This window comes from Cricetulus griseus, chromosome 3, assembly GCF_003668045.3.
Source record: "Cricetulus griseus strain 17A/GY chromosome 3, alternate assembly CriGri-PICRH-1.0, whole genome shotgun sequence".
NCBI classification, from domain to species: domain Eukaryota; kingdom Metazoa; phylum Chordata; class Mammalia; order Rodentia; family Cricetidae; genus Cricetulus; species Cricetulus griseus.
This window is the reverse complement of record NC_048596.1, coordinates 254,174,515-254,189,495: the sequence shown is the minus strand read 5'-3', so window position 1 is coordinate 254,189,495 and position 14,981 is coordinate 254,174,515. Positions and strand designations below refer to the sequence as shown.

Below are 14,981 nucleotides of genomic sequence, written 5' to 3'. Positions count from 1 at the left end.
ATTGACCTTAGACATAGGAGTATCATGCCATCCCAATCCATGGTACCTGGTATAAGTTTAATCAGTGATTTGGATTTGAATTTGAATCTAGGTTTTAGACAGTGGTCAGGCCATTGTCCACACTACAAATGCTCCCCTACAGAATGGTCTCTGGTTGTGGAGCACTTTCCCACATGGAGCTGTTTAAGTCCTTACTGCCTTCTTAAGTTCTAAGTGTAAAATAAACTGAATTGGTTTATGGGCATTAAAAGAAATATACATGTTTAAAATTTTGTACCAGAGCACTATTAAGATTTTGGCAGTTCTTAGTAAAATGGTGCCAAAATATCTGCCTTTGCGAAACCCTCCATCTTTGGAGTGGCCTTAGCCCTGTTGGAAGTCTTAATGGAAGGTTCAGAAACACATTAGACAAACACAAACAATCTATACAACACTTCAAAGCTATGAGGACAAAAAATAGCAAATCTAGTTTAAAAGAAATAAGAAAATTGTTTATCCTGAACCAAATATGAGTGACACATTCAAGTTACTCAAAATGGACATGTTCTACCATGAAAAAGGTTATGTGGACGGCTAAGAGTCACTAAACAAAAGGAAGCTGTGAAACGATAGATTTACCAAGGGGCTCCAGCAAAGCAGAGAAACGTCCCCTATAGTTTCAGATAGATTTTTTTAACTTTAGAATGATGGGGGCTGGAGGTCTCCTGAGATTAATAATACATTCCCAAGAAGTTTACCTATTAAATAGAAAATGTTAGATTACATATAAAAGTTAACCGAGTTGGCTTTAAAAGGCCTAAGATAAGCCAGGATAATTTGGGTACTTTTGTATAATAATGTGGAGAATGATAATAAACACTTTCATCATTTCTAGCTTGGCAAGCTCTTTCACTCTGAGTTAGTCTAGCATTTTAATTATGTTGCCAGAAAAAAGAAAAGGGGCTGGAAAGTCACAGCCCCACAGCCCATCCGGAGTGAAGCCATTAAAAAGCATTCAGAGAAACCACCAACTTGGGCAAGCATGAATTACTGCTGAGTCATCGTGGCAGCCTGGGCTGTTTATTGCCTTGTTTGTGTCAGATACTTATGAAATGACCCCCAAGGGACATAAATCAGCTCCTCCAAGACTCTTAGTGCTAAAGGAGATTGGAAAACCTAGAGGATTTTAAAGGTTTAGCTAATCCACATAGAAGAGAGGTCCAGGAGAGGGTGGACTTCTAGAAGAATAACCTCTCCTTATGAGACACCTTTCATTAGGAATTTGGAGTCAGAGGGAAAGCTTGCGTGAGTTACATCTTTATTTTGTATTAATATTTACAAATTAATTTAAATGTTGCTTTAAGCTAGGGATGTAGCTCAGTGGTAAAGTGTTTAGGGGTGTGTGTGGTGTGTGTGTGTGTGTGTGTGTGTGTGTGTGTGTGTGTGTGTGTGTGTGTGATGGAGGAAGGAGGGAAAGATTGGCAGGCTTACTGAAAGTGAATCCTTTGTCCCTTTGTTCCTGGATAGAGGCATATACCAATAATTCCACCTTATGATTTAAAACATTATATGCATGGGGGAAAGGTGGAGGTCTTTGTTGAAGGCCCATAAAAGTTGGCTATTTTTTCTCAATGAAACATGGTTAGTGTGCTAGCTAGTTTTATGTCAACTTGACAGAAGTTACAGTTATCTGAAAGGAGGAACCTCAATTGAGAAAATGCATCTGTAAGATCCACCTGTAAGACATTTTTTGATTAGTGATTGAGGGGGGGGGACGAAGGAGACCCCACACACAGCAAGGGCTTCCTCTGGGACTCCAGATTAGGCACAAACCACACCCAACAACCTGTTTTCACAGAGAGATCCTCTATTTAAAAAATTGAAGTGGCTGCTTTCTGACTCAGGCAGAAAACAGCAGCAAATGACCTTGCAGGTGTCATTTTAAGAGAAGAAGGGGAGGGGGTGTGTGTTAGAATGAGTTAGGATGGCGTGGTATTAAAGGAGATGGAGATGAGGAAGAAGGGGACAAGGACAAAGGAAGGGGCAGGGGTATTTATCCCAAGAGGACAAAGGACTGACTCTGGATAGAGAGAAGACAGATGTGGAACATAGGGAAATGACAATTTATAAAGGTAAAGGGGAAACCCTGTGTTAGGGTGAGATGTTTAATTTTAATTGGACATATTAATTAGGTGAGCCAAAGGGGGCTTTTGATTAATGGACTTTGGTAGTCAGCCTCAGAAAAAAGAAGAGGCCAGATAAGGGAATAGACCTTGGTGGCTAACTTTAAGAATGTAATCTAATGATTTTTAGCAAGGCGGAGGGAATGGGGGAGAAAGATAAGGCTTGCCAGAGCCACATGCTCACGTGGTCTGGTGTCCCTTCAGGGTAGGTTCCAGCCCATTGTGGGTGGGGCCATCCCTGGGCTGGTGGTCCTGGGTTCTGTAAGAAAGCAGGATGAGCAAGCCATGGGAAGCAAGCCAGTGAGAAGCAGAAGCACCCCCCCCACGGCCTCTATATCAGTTCATCCTTCCAGGTTCCTGCCCTGTTTGAGTTCCTGTCCTCACTACTTTTGATGTCGAACTGTAATATACAACTGTGAGTGAAATAAACCCTTTCCTTCCTCCCAAAGTGACTTTTGGTCATGGTGTTTTATCACAACAATAGTAACCCTAACTAAGACAAGTTGGTACCAAGTGTGGGGTATTGCTGTGACAGCCTGACCATGCTGGGTTTTTTTGGGGGGGGGACTGTGGAAAGACTTGGGAACTTTGGCTTCAAAAGCCATTGAGTGTTGACGGTTCAATGAGCTGTTCAGTATGAATTTGGAAGCTAAACATGTTGAGAGCCGTGCAGAAAATGGAGGCCTGGCTTGTGAAGTCTCAGAGGGAAGCAAAGGCTCTACTGGGCAGTTTGTATGAAGAATCTGTGGTGTCTGGTCATCTGGGGCTGAATAATCAGCTATGATTAAGAAGAGACCAAGATCATTGAGGAGAAGTCTTAGCACACAGAAGCTGTGGTCCAGAGGTGACCAAGGTTGTGCCTCGTGCTGGCAGCAGAACTCAGTAGTCTAAAGGTTGCCTAGGTGCTACTGGTTTTGAAGATGTGAAGAGGTCAAGGAGAGCAGCTGAAGCTTGAACACTGTGGAAAGGCTGGAGACCCTGAAGAGAGCCCAGGGGAAGCTATTGGTGAACATGCAATCCAGTTGCAGTAAGGGACCCTAGCAATTTTGGGGATGTCATACTATGGGATAACCACCAAGAACAGCAGTAGAAGAGGGTGGAGCCAGAGACATAACATTCTAAATTGCCCAAAAGATTATGATGACAGAAACATATTATTGTCCCTACCCTTGATAATCCATCCAAATTGGCCTGTCAATCACCTAGACAGAAAACTATCCCTCAAGAAGCTATCTATTCTAGAAGCTTCTAAGAAACATGATACACCTAAAACAATAGGTGGTAGAAGGAACAGCCTCACTCTTATTGAGGTATTATATACCCCAGAGGTATTTATATGTGTTTATATTTTATATCTATTTATATGATGCAGTTACTTTTTTCCAGAGTTCTAACTGAGGAAGTGTAACTTTTTATTTTTCCCTCTGTCTGAGGGACTAGGAGTTAGATTCCCTGGTAGGTAGAGACAGGGGATATGGCTAGGTAATAAAGGTGGCAAACCTCTAAGATGGGTGGCTTCTTCCTTACTCTCCTGACTTTAGACAAAAGCCTGGCAGCTTAAAATAAAGGCCTTGTAGGCTTTTTTCCCCTTCCAACCAGTAGGCTGTTTGTTGATGGACTGGCTCATCAAGTTCAAGGCTGGATCCGGGCATATAACACAACAGTTATGGACCAATCAGTCATCCTATGGATTTTCAAACTGGCCAGCCCCAAATTAGGAGAGGAAAACTCTTCAGAGACTTAAAAACACACCACCCCTCTAGAAGACACTGGATTTCTGGCTTCTGGAGTGCCCCCCCCTTTACAGAGGGGTCTTTTCTATGTGTCTACTGTATGTGTGTGTTTCCTCACCCCAATCAGCACTTTTCTTCAACTGCTACCTCTGTCTTCTCCTGTTTGCTGTGTATGAGATATCTCCAAGGCTACATATCGAGTTCAAGATTAATTGCCTTTTAATTCTTTAGCTGGCAGAGAAATAATGCCAATCAAGACCCCTAAACGGTAACATTTTTATCTCTCTAAACCTGATTGCCTGACACCTTGGGAATTCTTGCTGTTTCTCTCTGGGGAGCCTCCTGCCCCACAGAGCCACCTCAGACTCCCACTACTGAGCACACTCATTCTCCTGACCTCTAACTCCGCATGCACAAAGCATACTGTCCTCTTCTCACAGGCTCCCTCCTCCTGGTAGCTACTGAGATCTTCAGTTTTCCCACCTAGTTGCTCCCCCCACCCCAACCTCTAATAAAATTTTCTTAGGGTTACTTTCCAGGTCTGCTTTTAAACTACTTTACCTGTACTGCTAAGATTCTGCAAAGCAGCCTCAGTGTTCTTTGGCTAATGCTTTAAAAATGAAATTAACTTCAAAAATTAAATTACACAAACATGGAAATAATAGTGTCTGATTAACTGAATTACTTAGTTAGCTTAACAAGCGGGTCCCTTTGGCCCTTGGTAAGATGGCTAATTTTGCCTCACTTTGCTTCATTCTCCATCAGTTGAGTCTTTCTTGGGGCTAAAGGAGTAAGACTGCAGTTGAGTCTTCAGGGAGCTTAATATCTTATAGAAAGACTCAGAGGAAGCCATCTTAATATAGTTAAGTTATTAGCTTCCTGAGAGATGAAATTGGAGAGTGGCTATGTAATAACCCATTGATTGTTTCCATAATTTCCTTGTTGATTATTGACTCTGCACAGGGTCCAGCTTTAAGGGATAACAATGAAGAGTTATACCCTGGGAACCAGAGAGACTGAGCTCTGCCACCAGGCTGATATCTAATGAGTGCTTCAATTTGGCTTAAAGGCTTCTACTTCTCAAAGAAAAAAGTAAAAAGCTGGTGGCTCCCTGTAGCTTGTCTTTAAGAGATAGACTTCCCTGCCCAAGAAGGGAGACCCTCAGAGTTTTCTGTTGTCTTAGAAGCGACTCATTCCCACACCACACCACCCCCTATGGTGCATGGAGCAAGGGCAACCTTTACATAGTTGCAGTTTTCTCTTACAGTTTGAGTGATCCCCCTTGCTTAACCAAAGAAAATAGACCTCCACCAGAGGTGCCCAGAAGTGCAGAAGGCTATTTGTTAAGGTACATACAGGCTTTAGTGTGAGTTCACACTGGGTTTAATGCAAAACATCCTCTTTTTATCAGCCTAGAGCAGAGGTTCTCAACTTTCCTAAAGCTGTAACCCTTTAAAATGGTTCCTCATGTTGTGGTGACCCCTAATCATAAAGTTATTTTTGTTGCTACTTCATAACTGTAATTTGGCTACTGTTATGAATCATAATTTAAATATCTAATATGTAGGGTATCTGATATGAGATCCCTGTGAAACGGTCCTTTGACCCTCAGAGGAGGTGATCTTCAGATTGAGAACCACAGGCTTAGAACTTCAAATTCCATGGAAGTAAGGGATCAGGGTTGAAGAGAAGAATGAGAGACCAAGGAAGAGTCCTAAATTGGTGGTTGACTGGAGGAAAGAGACAGTCTTTCATTTCCTGAAATAGCCTCAGCGGGTGATGGGCAGCAGAGGCAACCAACATCTCAGAGCCTTGGGCTAGTGTTTACTTAGCATGTGCCTGGCATGGGTTCCCTGGGTCTTCCCCAGCACCACAGACAAAGAAAGCAAAACATTAAAAGAGCTGTGATCGTGCAAAAACTTGCCAAATGGGCCTAAGAGCTAATCCTGAGGGGAACAGAACTGCATTCACACAATTTCCCCTTTGAAGTCGGAGAGGGAAATTATAAAAGCAGGGCCTTAAGGACTAGGGAGGCTGTCTTTTGACTCCATTTTCTAATCTTTTCATCTTAACCACTGTTAGAAAAGCTGCCTGCTAGAACAAAGGAACTATAAAAAGTACCTTCTCAGACTGGGGGGCACCTCTACCCATGTGGTTACTCTCAAGAAATGGCAATGTGAAGGACAGTGCTCTGCAAGGAGAGGGGTGTCTTAAAGGAGAGATGAGGAAAGCCCCTCCTTAAAGGCTTGGACTCCCGCACCTACCCCATACCACTTCCCTGGAGAAAATATTTACCACGAAGGCTAGCTACCTCAAGAGCAACAGAGGAGCTAAACGGGGAGGATTATCATGAGTTGGAAGCCAGCCTGGCCTATATAATGAGGTCCAGGCTAGTCTGAACTAGAATGTGAGAGCCTGCCCCCCAAACACAAACAAAATAAGAACAAGAAATTTTTATTTTATAATTACAGGTTATTTGAACCCCCCAGTGACATTTCTGTTTAATTGCTGACCTTGGTTGGTTTCAATGAACTTTGTCACTTCCTCTAATTTTCCAAAATTGAGACTATGCAGAAGGGTATGTTGCTGGCTCTAAAGGTAATGTCAAAGAAAGAAGGGTGGGAACGTTTGAACAATTCCACTGCCTTTCTCATTGGCCCATGACTAGAAATGTGTAGGCTTGAGTCTGGGCTTGCTTGTTCAAAAATATCAATGGCTTTATATAAAAGTCCCTTCCAGGAGGAGGCAGGACAATAATTTTAAAGTAAGTGGGTGGGATAATGGGGATATAGCTCTACCATGCATGAGGCCCTAGGTTCAATTTAAAAAGAAAAATCTTTAAAAAAAAAGAGTGAATAATAAATTCAAAGCCATAAAATACTCTGCACAGTGCTTAGACTCTCACTGTATTATCTGCAGAATGGTGTCAGAACCTCTAAGGCTCTACCCTGGTTGCTTCAGTGCTTCTTGCTCCCCAAGGGTGGTTGTAGTTGTTTTTTTTTTCTCTCTCTCTTCAGGGGGCCACTACCCAGCTCCCAAATAAATAAATGGACACTTTTTCTTACTTATGAATGCCAGGCTTGTTTCTAGCCAGCTTTACTTAATTTATCCCATTTCTCCTTAACTATGGTTTGCTTCTGGGCTTTTACCTTTCTTTATTCTATACATCTTTCTTTCCTTCATATTCAATGGTTGGCTGGGTGGCTGGATGGATGGGTGACTGGGTGGCTAGGTGACTGGATGACTGGGTACGTGGCCCCTGGCACACTCCTCTCCTCCTTTTTTCACTCCTCGCTCTTTTCTGGATCTCACCTATTTATTCTCTCTGTTATGAAGCCCCACATATTTCTCTCTTGCCTAGCTATTGGCCGTTCAGCTCTTTATTAGACCAATCAGGTGTTTTAGGCTGACAAAGTAACACAGCTTTACAGAGTCAAACAAATGCAACATTAAAGAACGTAACACATGTTAGACTAATACTCCACAACAGATTGTTGATCCCCGAGGGCTACATATGAAGCATGGGATGAATGAAGGTAGAGAACAGAGGTGGTTCATTTGGGTCTGTAGTGAATTCTCTTCCCAACAATGGAACTTCCTAAAATTCCCTCACAGTCAAGACAGAGAGGAGGATATAGAATTCTAGTCTTCACAGCTTCTGTACCAGGGAAATACATCTCAAACTAACCCAAAGGTGAACAGGCAAGTTATCAGGAATTTCCACTGTGCAGAACTCCATCTGGTTCCCCAAATAAAAAATGCTCATAGCTGGGCACATGACTGTTGAAAAGTATAAGGACATGTGTAGCAAAGTCTCAGGAGACATGTGAATGGCAGCCTGGGGACCTGAAGTAGACATTTTCCTAGAGGAAAACAATCGGTGTTGGAGCAGTGTTAGCCAGTGTCCCCATCACTGTGACAAACTACCTGACAGAAACAACTTAAAGAGAAGGGGAGGTTGACGTTGACATAGTCAATGCCATGGTTCATGGTCTCCAAGAAGTTTCAATCATGGTCTCTTGGCTCAGTGTTTCCAGGCCTGTGGCCAGGCAAAACATCATGATGAAAAAGCATGGCAAAGGAAAACCACTCACTTCATGGCAGCTAGGAAAGAGAGGGGAAGTGAAGGAGAGGGAGACAGAAAGGAAGAGCAGAAGGGGCCTGAGTACAAGATGTACCCTTCACACCCCCTTATCAGTCACTTCTTCCAGCTCCTTAGTTTCCATCACCTCTGAGTGATGCCATCAAACTATTCATCCATTGATAAGGACAGAGTTGACCCAATAACTTCTCCAGAGCCCCATTGGCTGGCAAACAAGCCTTAACACATGTGCCTTCAGGAGACGCTTCAAACTCAAACCATAGAAGGCAGAGGAGGAGGAAGCCGGTTTCAGAGCAAAGATACAGGTCAATGATGGGCCCACATTTCTATGGAGAGGAAGGGTAGGACATCCCATAAGGAGATCTGCCTGTCAGATCTGGACAAGGGACCCCTGCTCAGTTCTTGACTGCCCGGATAGATGGCAGATGGTGCTGTGTGGGAATCCTGAGTGCTAGTTTGAGACAGATCTGCATTTCTGTTTTGAATCTGTTTTGAGGCTATATGGCTTTGGGATTACTATTAACTGTTTTTATTTTTTATTTAGTTTTTATTCATTATACTAAACTTAATCCTGAAATCTATCTAGACTTAAAGGGGAGTAAGGAAAATGGGGTTCCTAAAGAACTACAGAGAGGTTACAACGGTCACAGAACATTTTAAGCAGACAAGGTAGAGGGGGTTATCTCCTAGGTTCCAGAAGGCATGGGCTGGTGGTGAAGATGCACACAGTCACAGTGCCAGTGTTGTCCACAGTCAGCAACAGTGACCTTCTTTCATGTCTTGCCATCCCTGGACCCAAAACACTCCATGGCTTACAAAATGCTCAAGCCTTCTTTACACCTTCTCAAAAGCGACATATTTGCCATCTAACCAGTTAGTCTTAGCAGTAAGATGAAACCCTGGGAACTGTTTGTATTTGGTCAAGCACTGGTCATGGCTAAGATGCCAGGACCTGCACACTTCAAGATGAAGTTCCCATCCTCAAATGACTTCTTTACCGGGTGTGAGGATGCCATCCTGGCTTGTGAATCCTGGTGTAATTCTGTGTAACCAAGTCCCCTCTCTCTCTCCATGCTCAGAGTATGGAAGTTTTCCACTATCTACAGAGCTGTGTCTACAAACAGCTTGAAGAAGATTCAGTCCGAAGGATCACAGTCAACCACAGGGCGGAGTTGATTATGGTTGTAACAAGCAGCTATAGGGGACAATCACATCTACAAAACCTTCACTGTTCTTGAGAGCTGGTGCCCTCGTTTGTTACGATAAATCTTTCCACCAAAGCTGCCTGAGCCCTACCGCCATGTGGGCGGTCTCCGCCAGCCGCCCAAGTTCTGCCCGCCACGTGATGGACAAAATAATACACAGACTTATATTAGGTACAAATGCTGCTTGGCCAATGACTAGGATTTCTCATCTGCTAGCTCAGTCTTAATTATCATAAATCTATATATTTTATAAGACTTATGGGACCCCTTCCATTGGCACCCTCCCTTGCCAGTGGATCACATGGCACTGCTGGAGGAGGAGTGGAGGGGAAAAAGGGACACTTTCTGTTTCTCCTTGACTAAATATGAGTCTCCTTGCTATGTCACTTCCTGCCTGGATCACCACTTCTCTACTTCATTTCCCAGAATCCTCTTTGACTCCTAGTCCCATCTAACTTTCTGTCTCATTGGCCAAACAGAACTTTATTTATCATCCAGTAAGACAAACACATACACAGAAGAACTTCCCCCATCACTCATTTCCAGAATAGAGGTTAGTGTTCCCTTCGTGACTGCACAGAGGACTTTAAGTGAGGCAGTCTCTATGCAAAGGTGGTCAGCTGCTCAAGCAGTAATAGCCACGTAGATTATTAAGGTTATTCACTGGGGAAAGGTTGATCAATAGCCATGAATTAGAGTTGGATAGAGGTCAGAAGTTCTGGTGTGTTATTGTTGAACAGTAGGGTAACTGTAGATGATACTTTAAGAAGCTAGAAAAGATTTTATAATTATAATTTTATAATTATGGTGACATATATGATAAATGTTTGATGAGATGGGTATATGTACTACCTCAGAATGTACACATATATTCAAATGTTACATGGTATCTCATAAATATGCATCATTTTTGTCTTAATGTGTCAGTTAAATAAATTTAATTGGCAGGCCTAATGACGCAGCCTGTAATCTCAGCTACTTAGAAGACCAAGACAGGAAGATAAAATTCAAGACCTGCTTCCAGTATAGTATGACTTCATGACCACCCCAGGCAATTTAGTGAATGAAGCCTTGTTCCAAAAAGCAGCAAAGTGCTAGGGACTTCACTCAGTATACAGAAATTACCTAGCATCTTCAAGACTGGATTTAGGATGGTTTTAGCGGCCCATGCCTTTAACCCCAGGACTTGGGGGCAGAGGCAGGTAGATCTCCATGAGTTTGAGGCTAGCCTGGTCTACATAGTGAGTTCTAGGAGAGTCAGAGCTACATAGTGAGGCAGGGGGGAAAAGACTAGATTTATTTCCCAGTTTAAATCAATTAGTTTCAAATTTGGAATGTGTGTATGTGCATATGTATGTGTTTTGTGTTCACATATGTATGGGCATACATATGTGAACACACATGAATGTGTGTAGAGCCCAGAGACTGGCATCAGATATCTTTCAAGTACAACAAGTACTGAGCCCATCTTGCCAGCACCTAATTAAATTGCTGATTTTTTTTTTTTTAGATTTTATGTGTATGTTTTTTTGCCTGCATATATGGCTTTGTACCATGTATGTGTGGTGCCTGTAGGCCAAAAGAGGGCATTGGATCCCCTGGAACTGGAGTTACAGATGTGTCAATATGTGAGTGCTGAGAATCAAACCCACAACCTCTATAGTAGCTTTTAAATGCCAATCCCTCTCTCCAGCCCATTCATTATTTTTTTAAAAGCCTACTGGAAGATGTGCATAGGTTTAAAAAAAAGATTATTAAGGTAAGGTATCTCATCACATACCTGTAACCTTAGCACTCAGGAGGTCTCAAGTTCAAGATCAGCTTGGGCTATGTACAGAGCAAAACTCCCTCTCAAAACAAATCAAAAGAGTGAAGAATATGCAAGTCCCTGGTTCAATTACGAATAGAAAGTGATGTATCTACATCAAGATGAGACAAGGAGGGTGAGGCGAGGCTAGGAGTCAGAATTTCCTCAGCATGGTGAACAAATTAGAGACAGGGAGGGGGTTGCTCTGGAGAGTAGATCTGCTGGTGGGAGTCACTTTCCTTTATTAGGTGTTAGAGATGATTTCTACCAGTAAGCTGCACCCCTTCTCCAACCTTCTATTCTTGATGCCCTTTAACCCAGTGGACAACACACAGGAGGGTCCTATCTCCCTCTGGGGGCCAGAAAAAGAAAAACACAGTGGTCTCGACCAGCAAACCTTTGCTACCAGGAAGTCTGACCTCAAGCAGCAAACTCAAGCTCTCTGCCTATCTAACTGAACTGTAGAATTATTTAGCAGAGCTAATGGAATGAAATGTCCTCTAGGGACTCCATCCCTTTCTCTGTTTGATTGTTGTTAGAATCTGACCCTAGGTTTGTAGTGATGAAGAATCAGATAGGATCAATATAGATACTTTGAACAATTCTGATAATGTCTCAATAGTAAGGAATATTTGTCATCTAAATGTCCCTAAGCCAAAATATTAAACCCTAAATTTGTGAGTACCAACACAATGCCACAATATCATGTTTCCTGCATAAAATTATTTAAAATAATATATTCAGGCTACAATGTATATCTAAAGCATTATTTTTAATTAACATTTATTTATGTATTTAATGTGTGTGTATACATGTGAGTGCAGTATGCTTTGTGCTATGCACATCAAGGAGCATGTACAAAAGGTCAGAAGATAACTAGTGGGAGCTGGTTTTCTCGTTCTACCCTGTGGGTCCCAGGAATTGAACACAGGATGTCAAGCTTGGCAACAAGTGCCTTTACCTGCTGAGGCATTGAAAAACCAGGCTGCCTCCATCTTAGGCTTAAAAGCCATATTGTAATAAAGAAAAACTAGGTTCATTCCTGTTGATGATTAAACTTCTGTTTCCTCAAGGATTGGGCTATGCCTCACCTGTAGGTTTCACTACAAATGGTTTTGTAATCCTGTTCTAGGTATGGCAATCATATCTTTGTTTTAAAAAGTTATTAATCACTTTGCAACCCTACGTTTGCTTCAAAAGGGTTGTTATGGCTACTTATTATGACTACCTGTTGTTATGATCACCTTGCAATCATGTTTTTGCTTCAGGGGTAATTTGTGACTAACTTGTTATGCTTACCTTCTGCTCCTGTAACTCCACCCATTTTGCCTGCCAAATCCCCCCTTTGGAAGGCTCCTAACTCTGAGTTATAAATACCTTGTCTTCCTTACATCCAATGCTGACCTCTCAAACTCCACCTTAGGGGAAAGTAGCCCATGTATGTGAATTAAAAAAAAAAGCTTGCTTTAATTAATTTGGCCCTGATGATTTGAGTAAGTGGCCTTTCTCCCCTCATCTTTGGGATTAATAGCATCTCACTAGCCCAAAATAAATAAATTTTGTGTTTAGACTTAGGTCTCATCACCCAAATATCTTATATATAAGCAAGTGTTGTGCGATTTTTGCTGGGGAGACATAAAAAGGGTCTATCCCATCTTAGACAGGACATTAAGATATACAAAACACAACATAACAAAACAAAACAACAACAAAAACCAACTCCACTCTAACAGGCTAATAACCCCCTAACCTCGGGGGAGCTCAGAAACCTGGGTAGGAACATGGATACACAGACAACAGCTTCCACAGAAAGCTGCCAACAGGATCAACATATCAACCCCCATGGGTTTTTACAACTTTTGCAGGGGAACACATCTGCAGATGGAATCCCATCCCCAAAGCTCCTTTTTCTGTCCTATAAAACCTCCTGTGCACAGTCTCTACTCCTGCAGTCTTTCATTGCTCTGATCAAAGGGCAGCCTGCTTCTGTAGAGATCAGTGATCTCTTTCTTGGATTCGCACATCACCCCAGTCAATCCACATTCAACACACTCAAGTCAATCAAAGTATACTGGGGTTACTCACAGGAGTATGCGTGACAGGTTCCTTACAGGAACATGGATGACTCAAGGGCAGCTGAATCATCAAAAACCCACTCTCGCAGGGGTGACAATGCACAAAAGCTCCACCCCTGGAGTTCCCAGCACAACCCGCAGGCAGCTCAGCCCCTGTCCCTATCTCCATCTCCCCAGCAATCATTACTGCTTGTATTACCTTGGGGATCGGCCTTGTCAATCTTGTGACTTTCAAGAGATTCCTGGAACTTGTAAATTTCATATATTTTTTTCCTGGTACTTGTAAATTTCATATATTTTCTGAGTCTCACAAGGAGCCTCTCCACAGGAGGGAATGTCTTGCTTTGAAGGGAATAGTCAAATAACAACATTTTCTCCCCAAAATCCAAAACATCTTTTGGTCCCAGACATTTTGGATAAGGAGCAGTGACTTGTAGCTTCTTAGAGCTGCCAGCCTGTCCTTCACATGATCTCACCATGCCTGCAGAAGGGGTAATGCAGCAGGTGCAATAATTATTCCCAATTTACAGAGAATGCAAGACTCTCCAGAGTAATAGGGCTTATCCAAGGCCACATAAGCAAAAGGCTGTGTAGCCTGGCCAAAAGTCCAGGAGGTCTGATTGTGGGTGCTCTTCCCTCCCACTGGACCAGCTGTCCTTTAGAACTTGTAACTTGCATCCACCCTGCTCAGGCTTTGCTCCTTAGGAAAAGATACTGAACTTGGGTTTCTCAGACATCACTGGTGGGTTTTCTATGGCTGTATACTCAGGTTATAAGGAAACTAACCCCCTGGGTCTTTCTTGCTTTTTTTTTTTTTTTTTTTTTTTTTTTTTTTTTTTTTTTAGCAGCTCCAATAATTCAACAGCCATGCATTGAGAAAAACAAAACAAAACAAAAAACTTAAATTGGGGGACAAAGGAAATCGAAGTCCCCAGAGGCCAGCCTTTTTGCCTCCTGTTTCCAGACTCTAGATAAAGAAGAAAGAGAAGAAGGAGAAGGAGAAAAGGAGAAGAAGAAGAAAGGAAAGGTTTCTCAGATGAGCCTTGCAAAACCAGGCTCCAACCCTGCTTTGGCCTAGAAGATTCGTAGTTCTCAGTTCCACGAGCATGGCTATGTATCCAGTGCTCCTCACATACCATAAGGGAAAGATGGTGAAGGCTCAGCATGAAGTCATCTGTATTTGGTTCACTCTAATTTATATGCTGAATTTTCCTGGCAAGTGGAGTATTTGTTTCTAGTACAGTTAGGATTCAGCGGCAGGAGTACCTTGTCAGGTCAGAAACAAGGAATGCTAAAGCAGAGATCCCATCATGCAACAGAGCTCATACAAGAGATTTATTGGGGCGGGGGGGGGGGTTGTAAGGCTGTCTCAGATTGGAGATGTGAGAGGGAGACAGGGACTGACAGAGAAATGGACAGAGTGAGAGAGAAAGAGAGAGAGCAAGCCTTGGTGTGGGGAGCTGGCTTTTAAAGGGCATTTGTCGACTGGAGATGACATAGCTGCTGCTGCTGCTGCTGCTGCTGCTGAGTCACTGAAGGCAAGCTGTGGGACCGCCTGGAAAAGGAAGGAATGGTAGAAATCAGGTGCTCCCGAGCCTGTCTTCAGACTAGCAGCAGCAGCCATGTCATTAGGAGCTGAAAATGTGACATGCATACCCTTTAAAAGGTCCCCACCAACACAGACCATTCTCACGGTCTCTTTTGTTGTCTTGCTCTGTCTGTCTGTCTCTGGCTCTTTCTGTCTCTCTCATGTCTCCACCCTGAGAAGGCGTTTTGCTTCCTCCCCCTCCAATAAATCTCTTGCATGAGATTTGTTGCATGTTGTGATCTCTGTTGCAGCATTCCTTGGCTCTGACTTGCCAAGGTATTCTCGCTGCTAAATCTCAGCACTGGTGTC

General features: G+C 42.8%; 1 protein-coding gene across 1 annotated transcript in view; it reads left to right on the top strand.

Moving 5' to 3' along the window:
- Positions 1 to 1,173: 1,173 nt before the first annotated feature.
- The window catches only part of Slc22a23 (solute carrier family 22 member 23), a 188,265-nt gene continuing 174,457 nt past the window's right edge, over positions 1,174 to 14,981 (top strand). Inside the window, exon 1 of the mRNA XM_035442910.1 lies at positions 1,174 to 1,284. The gene's annotated coding sequence lies outside the window, so the exon portion shown is untranslated. The remainder of the gene's footprint in view (positions 1,285 to 14,981) is intronic.